Here is a 9,848-nt window from a genome sequence, read left to right as displayed (position 1 = left end):
AGTACAATGAAAGTCTTACAATGTTGTTGTGAATGTTCTGTGGTAATTTGGTAAATTTCTGAATCTGTGAGTTTTGTGTAAATTCCGTATACTGCCGTTATGCTGCTGAAATTTCGTACGAATTCTGATTTTTCTGAATTGAGTTCTTGAATGAATTAAAGTGTTTGTGTGCTATCAAAAGGAAGTTATAAGGGGCCAGAATCCGTAGAGATTCTATAAGTGTCTGGAAAGGGAGACATGAGGGGCCAGAATCCGTCGAGATTCTGTAAGTGTCAGGGAAGGGAGACATAAGGGGCCAGAATCCGTTGAGATTCTGTAAGGGTCTGGGAATCTGAAATCTGATATGTTATATGTTATCTGAAATATGATGTTTGATATCTAAAATTTGTTATGTGACTTATCTGATCTGTTTTATGAATCATCCGATATATGCACGATTCTGGTTATTCCGTACGATTCTGTCTATTCTGTGACTTGAAAACTTTATGATATCTGTTCTGAACTCCGATTCGACTTGACTTCAGTTTTCTGTAATTTTTGTTGATTTATGTTTGAACAAGTATCTGTTTTGTGATTTTCGTACGGCTATTTCTAATGGGCATTTTTGACGATTTTGATTGGTGATTGATGTCTTGCTGAGCTGTTAGCTCATCTTTGTTTTCTACGTGGTTTTCAGGTTTTGGGAAAGGGAAGGAAGTTGTGGATTAGCAGTCCAGAGTCTGATCTGTTATTAGGTACTTGATACTTTTGATTTTTGTACAGTCATGCCTTATCTGTTCTGTTCTGTTCTATTCTGTTCTGTCTGTAAGCCATGCACTGTATATTTATATGATTATTTTGAGAAAAGAAAAGATAGATGAATTGCGCTGTATTTGGATGTTTATAGTAGCTCTGTGTTTTTCTGTCTATTTAATCTCTGGAAGAAAGTCGGAAGCAAATTCCAAAACCAGATCCTGGATTTTCAAAGGCTGTGTCACGACCCGATGCGAGCAGGATCCGTCCCGGTCAGGTTGGGTCGTGACACATGATAACATTCTTATTTTTGTACACTTAATTTATGTATCAATGACTTTTTTAATACGGGCACTCGAAGGCCTACAACATTATTTGCCAAATTTAAATTTTATTAAATTCAGCTTTAATTAGTATTCATGACATCATCTTATCGCATAATAATCTATGGATATTCTCTATTTCAACTCCACATTTAAATCTAGAAATTATGCTCTCATTCTTTTGTATAGTAGATCCAAGATATTTAAACCTCATACAATTAGATAATGCTTCATCTTCAAATAATATTGATTAATAATATTATAAGGATAATCAATAAAATGACTATGATATACTCAAAAATTTACCTTGTCTAGCTTCTAAGCATTTTCTCTATTTTTCAAATGTTTCTCTTATTTTGATGGATGTATCACCAATTAGAACTAATATTATCAATAAGAAAAATATACACCAACACATCTCACTTTGAATATTATTTTTATCTCAATAAAAAAAAGACTTAATTTTGATCATATACTTGATATTATTGTAATAGGAAACTCTTTGGTCACCACAAACCACTTGTAATTCAAGTTCGTGCTCCACTACACATATTATTAATAGCTTTAACAAGCCTTTGACAGATATATATATTTTTGTATTAATGTGCATCAAATCAGTTTTCATAGTATTTGATGATTTTATTTCTGGAGTTCACAAAATATTACATATTATTTCTCTCATATTTATGTTTTTCCATTAAGTATCTTAACATAAAATTTTTGTAGTTTATTGCATTAGGGAGATTGTCAACTGACTTGGTCATATATAGTTGTGTTGAGTTTATCTTCATAACAAACTATATCATAGATGTTATACTACAAATGAGCATTTACTTTTCCAATTTGGCTTACCGAATCTAACAAGGATGAAGGTTTCTTATCTCAACTTTCAATGTTTCGATGATAATTAGAAGAAAGAATGCCTTAGAAAATGGAGTATTATCTACATAGTTCTATGTGAATTGTTGTTTCTTTTGTGTAGAGAGACTCACTCCTTTTGGCCAATGCTTTGAAGGACATTGGATATGTGCTCATGAGAGAGTCTATAAACCGGGATGATGTGCAAATTTGGAACATACAAGGACTAAGGAAATGACCATAGTTCAAGCAAAAAAAATATTAGGATTAAGGCTTCTTCTATATAGAACAACTTTCGGTCATTACATTTTTACTGTTTTCATTGAATTTTTGTGCTAGAAAGCTAGTTTTGAAAGGAAAAAAAAAAAAACCGTTCCAAATGAAGCCTAAAATTCACCTATTTAGATTTTTAAGATGAGTCATGGATAACATAGATGGTAGGTACAATAATCATAGTTTAGTCCTAATTTTTTTATGAGGTTTTGAGGATTACAAGGAAGTTTACGCCCATCGTTTTTAGGGTTTTCTCCGTTCCTCCCCCTTCGTGCTTTTTTTCTCCACCGATCTCCTTGTTGTTTCTCTGGGGGCTTCCTTGCTCTTAGAGTTTGAGTGTCTCTGTGTTTTCGGTGCCTTCTCTGGGCTGTTTTCATGGCTAGAGATCCTCCCCCGAACACTTGGGGTAAGGCTTCCAGCCCGACGCATGGCAATCACCATGGCTTTTTTAATATCGAGGGAGGTGAGTCTTCTAAGACGCCTTCAAGATCATTCAAAGATGTTTTAGATGGTAACCAGATGGAAGGTGAAAATATTCCTAAACTTACACAATCGACTTTTAATGGGGTTCCTGCAGTTTTACTTTCCGATGAAGATGTTTTAAAACTTGCTTCTCCGTTCAAATTTACGTTGGTTGGAAAATTTGGGCTGCGAAGGCCAAATCTTGATTTGGGCTGCGAAGGCCAAATCTTGATTTGGGCTGCGAAGGCCAAATCTTGATTTGATTAGCTTATTTTTCAATAATCTTAAATTATCTGGTTTCTTCTCGGTAGGGTTGTTGGATTCTCAGCATGTTGTCATTCAACTATCTAACAACTTAGATTATAGTCAGATTTTTGCAAGAAGAGCGTATTTCATTAATAACTGTCAAATGAGGGTGCTTAAATGGACACCATTTTTTGATGTCAAAGAAGAATCACCGATCGTTCCTATTTGGATTTCGTTTCTGAATTTGCGTTTGCATTTTTTTAACCCTAAAGTTCTTCATGCTCTCGGGGCCATCTTTGGCCGTCCATTGCAAACGGACCAGGCGACGGCCACAAGGACCAGGCCGTTGGTGGCCAGGGTGCTCGTGGAAGTTGATATATCCAAAAATCATGCAAAGGAGATTTGGGTGGGTTCAAAAGCTTATGGTTATTTGCAGAAAGTGGAGTTTGAAAAAGTTTCGGATTTCTGTCATCACTGTAAAATGCATGGGCATGTTGTCTCTGAATGTTTTAAATTGCATCATGATTTGAAAAAACAACCATATGCTTCATTAGATAAAGGAAAAAAACTGAGAAAAATAGCAGTATTGATGAATAAAATATGCTTCCTAATTCTAATGTTGTTATAACTGGTACTATCGATAAAACCCCTACTGTTACTACGAAAAACTGTGATAAAACTTTAGAAAAAATGTGAGTAAGGTTGTTTCCCCGGCCACAGAACAGGTAGAATTAAAATCCTGAATCGAATATATACGTTTCTATAGATTCTATGCTTCATCTGTCTAAGGAGGATCAAATTTGTCTCAATAAAGAGCATACTTTACAAATTGTTGAAAATGGTAAGGAAATTATGGAAGAATGTGAGGAAGGGGAGTTTATTCCTAAAGCTGGTTTGATTTTGACTAATGAGGAAAAAGAGGATTCCTTATCTTCTAATTTACAGGGTACCGAGAACATTTGCGGTGAGGAAGAGGAGTTTATTAAGGTCAACAAGAAAAAAAATAATACTAAAAGTGGGAAAAATTTTTCCCAGTCTGCTACTAGATCTACTGGAGCTCAAAATTCTTCCAAAGGTTGTAATGGTTAAAGCACTTTTATGGAATGTTAGGGGTATTGGGGTAGAGTTAGAAAGTTATGTAGGATTTATAATATTCAGTTACTTGTTTTAATTTAGTCTTTTATTTTTGCTGATCATCTCGATGCTACTACTAAACATTTGGGTTTTCTTAGCAATTTTGTCAACTGTTCGAATAAAATTTGGATCATGTGGAATAGTACTATTAGTTTAAATATTATTGATGACCTGCATCAAGTTGTCAATGCTCAAATTTTATTTTTTTTAATTTTAGATGTAATGTTTCTTTTATTTATGCGGCTTGCACAAGGTTAGGTCGTTTAGGGCTTTGGGACCATTTGAATAATTTTGCTGTTAACTCTAATGATAATTTTCCGTGGCTTGTGGGTGGTGATTTTAACATTATTTCTAATGCTAATGAGAGAAGGGGTGGAAATCCTCCCAATGCTCTTGCTATGGAGGATTTTAATGTTATGATAAATAATTGTGACTTACATGGTATTGGCTTTTTTGTAGTGCTTTTACTTGCAGTAGAGGAAATCTTTGGCAAAGGTTAGATAGGATTTTGTTTAATCATGATTGGATTTATTGTTTTCCTATGTCTCATGTGGAACATTTAAGTAGAACGGGTTCTGATCATGCCCCTTTAATGTTGTCCATTAACTCTTTCAATAATTTTGTGCCTATGAATTTTAAATTTCAAAATATGTGGTTCTCTCACCATGACTTCCTTAATGTGATTCAGTACAACTGGTGTGCGCCTATTGCTCCTAATGATAATATTCGTGGTATGGCTAGGCTTTGGGCTAAAATTAGTAAGCTCAAATAAGTCCTTAGATGGTGGAATAAGAATATCTTCAAAAATGTGTTCACTAATATCAAAGAGGTTGAGAATGAGGTCATTGAGCTTGATAAGGTTTATATGGAAACTCCTATTTCTGAGAATCTTTCGACTCTTAATGTTGCTAAGATTAAGCTTAACAATTTACATGATCAGGAATAAATTTATTTGAAACAAAAGCTAACGCTAAAATGTTATTAGATGGCGATTGTAATACTAAGTATTTTCTTGCCATGGCTAATAAAAAGAAAATAAGGAATTATATTTTCAAATTCTGAATAGTGATGGAGAGGTTTTAGATAAGGAAGAGGATATTATTAATTATGGTATTGACTTCTTTAAAAACATTTTTAATTCTGATGTTAATGTTTCCCCTATTGCTAATCCTTATGTTATACCTCATTGTATTTATGTTGCTGATAACAACCTGCTTATGGTTCCTCCTTCTGAGGAGGAAGTTTGGGATTTTGTTAAGGCTATAAACATAGATTCGACTGCTGGAGCCAATGGTTTCACTACTATTTTTTTTTTGTTAAAGCTTGGAATATTGTCAAAGCTGATTTGCTTGAGGCTGTCCAAGATTTCTTTAAAGGTACTCTATACCCGAAATATTTCTCATGTACTATTCTGGTTTTAACTTCTAAAAAAGATGTTACTAACAGGTGGACTGATTTTAGGCCCATTAGTTTTTGCTCCTTTTTTAACAAACTTGTTTCCAAAATCTTGGCTACTAGATTAAGTCTTCTTCTTCCTAAAATCATTTTTGCTAATCAAATTGGTTTTGTGAAAGGGAGAAGTATTTTTGATAATGTTCTTTTGGCTCAAGAAATGACTCATGACATCAATCATAAGATGAAAGGTGGGAATATTATCTTCAAATTAGATATTACTAAAGCGTATGATAATTTGAATTGGAACTTCTTATCTAAAGTTTTATCCCATTTTGGTTTTAATAATGCTTTTCTTCAGCTGGTTAAAAATAGTATTGAGAACTGCTTCTTTTCTATAATTATTAATGGGGAAATCATGGTTATTTTAAATCTGCTCATGGTCTGAGACAAGGTGATCCTTTGTCTCCTGCTTTATTTATTATTGTTGTTGATTATCGTTCGAGAGGTTTAGAGGAATTATATAAAAGACATTCTAATATGCTTTATTGCGTTAAAGGGGGTTTACCTATTACTCATCTCAGCTTTGCGGATGATTTTATTATTTTTGCTAATGGCTCCATCAAGAATGTTAAAGTCTTAATGCAATTTTTGTCTACTTTTCAAAATATGAGTGGGCTGGCTATTAGTAAAGATAAAAGTAGTTTCATTATCGCCAAGTCTGTTAATCAAGCTAGAATTAATGCCATTAAAAGTGAATGTGGGTTTAACTGTGTGGATTTTCCTATCAAGTATTTGGGTACTCCCATTTATAAAGGTAGAAAGAAAAAACTTATTTTTGAAGAAAGTTTTTCTATGTTTCAAAGAAAAATTGCTACGTGGCATTCTAATTTCCTTTCGTTTAGTGGCAGATTGGTTCTTATTAAGAGTGTTTTAAATTCCATTCCCATTTTTATTTTCCATACATTAAATCCTTCTATGTCTATTTGTCGTAGACTTGAGAGAATTATTAATAAATTTTTTTTGGGGAGCTAAGAATGATAATTCTTGCATCTATTGAGCTGCTTGGGATAAAATTTGTGGTGTTACCTCTGAAGGTGGCCTTGGGTGTAAATCTATTTCTGATACTATGATTGCATTTTCTCACAAATTATGGTTTTCTTTTAGATCTAAGATGAGTTTGTGGGCTAATTTTATGAATGTGAAATATTGTAAAGGTATGCACTCGACTTCCCGTTATTACAAGAATCAGGACTCTTTAGTTTGGAAAAGACTTTGTAATATTAAATGGGAGGCAGAGAAGAATATTCAATGGGGCTTAGGCTTGGGTGAAATTTCTTTTTGGCAAGATAACTGGTTAGGGAATGGGTCCATTGACTCTTTTCTTAACACTCATACTTTACTTAATGTCAAAGTGAAAGAGTTTTTTGAGAATGGGGATTGGAATGTTAATAAAATCAGAAACTGTATTCCTTTGGACTTATCGAATATTATTGTGAATTTACCCTTAAATTTACAGAGCAAGGACTGCATTTTATTTAAGATTGCTTCTTCTGGTGCTTTCAATCTCAAATGTGTTAGGAATGAGTTTAGAATTAAACAAGAGTAATCGAGTCTTTACTCTGCTTTATGACATAATAATATTCCTATTTCTTACTCTATTTTGGTGTGGAGATGCATTAAAGGTTTTTTGCATGTTGACATTTTACTTAAACGGAAAGGTTTTACTTTAGCATCTAAATGCCAATGATGCCTTAACAGTGAAGACATCAATCATGTTTTTCTAAATGGGGTTATTTCAAAGAAAGTTTGGATGTATTTTTGTAGCATTGCTGGTAAAGATTTTGATGTTCAGAATTTATATTTAAGCAACATGCTCAAGTCCTGGTTTACTATGTCTAAAGGCCATATCTTTATTCTCCTGCATATCCTCATTTTATGGTTTTTATGGAAAGCTAGAAATGACTCGAAACACAATGCTATTAGGATGGATGCCAATATGATCATTTCCAATGTTAAGAAAAAAATTTCTCAGCTTTTTTCGATTAATATTTTATCTGGGAAACATTTTAAACTTGCGACCACTTTGGCTTCCAATCTGGGTATTTCTATAACGGCTGGCAATGTTTTGGTTTCGGATAAAATTGTGAGGTGGCTGGTACCTTTTGCCCCCTTTGTTAAACTCAATACTAATGGTTCAGTGGGTCTTCAAAAAGCTGGTATTGGGGGCATTATTCGCAACCATAAGGGTTATGTTCTTAATGCTTTTGCTGCTCCTTTAAACCACTGTTCTGTGATTTGTGCTGAGTTGATGAGTCTCTATATTGGTCTTTCTATTTGCCAATGGAAAGGTTTTTACTGTGAGATCTCGTTCCCTTACTGTTCCTCTCTGATTTGGATTTTTCCTCTCAAGATCGTCCAGGATGATATATTCAGTCTGATCGTCCCGGGACGATTTGGCGATCGGCCGGGCCGATCAGACAAATGATTTAAAGAAATCAGCTCGTTTTGAGGAGGGGGCAATTCCCCTTACAATGTGCATATTGAGGTTGACGCTTTACTGGTTATTCATATTATTCAAAGGGACAATATTGGTCATCCTAATTTGTTTTATATTATTAGGAAAATCAAAATGCTCCTTTTTAATCTGAATTATACTATCAACCATATTTATCGGGAAGGTAATGCTTGTGCGGATTGGTTGGCCAAAATGGGGTGTATTGTGCCTACTTTGCAAGAGTTTGACGAGAATAATATTCCCCTGATGTTGAGAGGGTTAACGAGACTTGATAAAATTGGCCTTCCTTATATTAGAGCTTCTTAATTTTAATGTTTTCTTGTTGGGTTTCCCGTCCCTCTGGATGTCTTCTGGTTCCTTGGTGTTCTTTTTATTTGCTGCTGCTGTTCTCTCGCTGTTGGGTTGATTTTTTTCTGGTATTCTCTACTGGGAAAGAATCGGGTGGAGTCATCTACTGCTTAATGAGACTTTGTTAGCTGTCTTTGGCTTCTCTTTGTTGTTGTCTCCTTTTTCTTATTTGCAAAGCTGCGGGATACCTGGGATCTACTGTCATTTCCTTGGACTTATTCATATTCAGGTTTTTCTAAGCTTGACTTTCTTTTTGTTAGGTTTTTTGCTGCTTCTTTTTTGCAGGATGTTCTTACTCTTAGTAGATTTTTTGGAAGAAGGCTTATGCTGAATGTGAGATCTCTAGCTTTCTTTTCTATTTTTTGGGCGCTTTTTGGGTGCCACTTTAGAATGTTTCTAGGAAAATTTTGTATTGATTAGCGGGGGACTTTCTGCTCTTTAGTTTTTTCTTTTCTTTTTATGAATTACTATATAACATCAATCATACTATATAATATGTTCTATATTCTAATAATATTGATAAGATATATAAACTAGGAGATTATTAAAACTAGTTTCTAAGAACTAATCATATATATTATATGATGTATATTATATTGTACCATCATATCTAATTAAATTCAAATTTAATCTGTCATACCATTATTCTTTATCTATATTAAACCAAAATTTAAATCATTTTTATTATACGATATATTTATCAATTTAATCTAAGTAAGCTGTAGTAATTAATGGGCTAATTAATGTGTGAATGGTTTAACTAATCATACCATATATATGATATGCATCATACTTCACAATTGCATAGAACATGATTTTGCTTATGTGTACTAATCATATCATATTGTATGATAGGTGCAATATATCGCATGATTTGCCCATATTTTTGAAATAACCTATTTTATTATTTGATTTGTGGTCGCTTGATAAAAATATTTATTTATGAACACTGGATAGTGATAGAATTTGAAAATTTTGAGAGAAAGAAAGGGAGAGGGGTTGCTTTTGATTTTAAAATCTGAAAGGTAGAATTTCATTGTGATATATAGTGCATTAGTGAGCTTGTTTCCCTCTTCTTTGAAACTATAATCCTCCAGTTGAGTCTTGTTGGCTTATTGGAAGCTTCGTGTACTTGAGATTGAAAGAAGAGGAGGGCGAATTATTACGTCCGGACGTCCGGACATCCAATCTAGACGCGCCATGTCACCCGAATACACTGGTCACGATATATTTTGGTGACGTGGCGCGTCTTGATTGGTGTCCGAATGAATCCGGACACCGGATGTAATAATTTGCCCCAAAGGAGAGAGTAGTAGAACCTTACATTGGATGGCTCAAGGAATTGACGTAGGCATTAATGTCGAACCACATAAAAATCCTTTTATGCGTTTTTTATCTCTTTATCCTTATTTTACTACAGTTACACGTTTTTTCTTATGATTTTTAGTACTTTTGTTTAATAAATGAACATCTAATAGATGATAATTTAGTATCTTGTATAAATGAATAATATCTTTAATTTGTTAGTGAAAATCATAATGTGTGAACTACTTAATTTTGAA

This window comes from Dendrobium catenatum, unplaced genomic scaffold (genome assembly GCF_001605985.2).
Source record: "Dendrobium catenatum unplaced genomic scaffold, ASM160598v2 fragScaff_scaffold_488, whole genome shotgun sequence".
Lineage (NCBI taxonomy): Eukaryota > Viridiplantae > Streptophyta > Magnoliopsida > Asparagales > Orchidaceae > Dendrobium > Dendrobium catenatum.
This window is presented reverse-complemented; position numbering follows the sequence as displayed.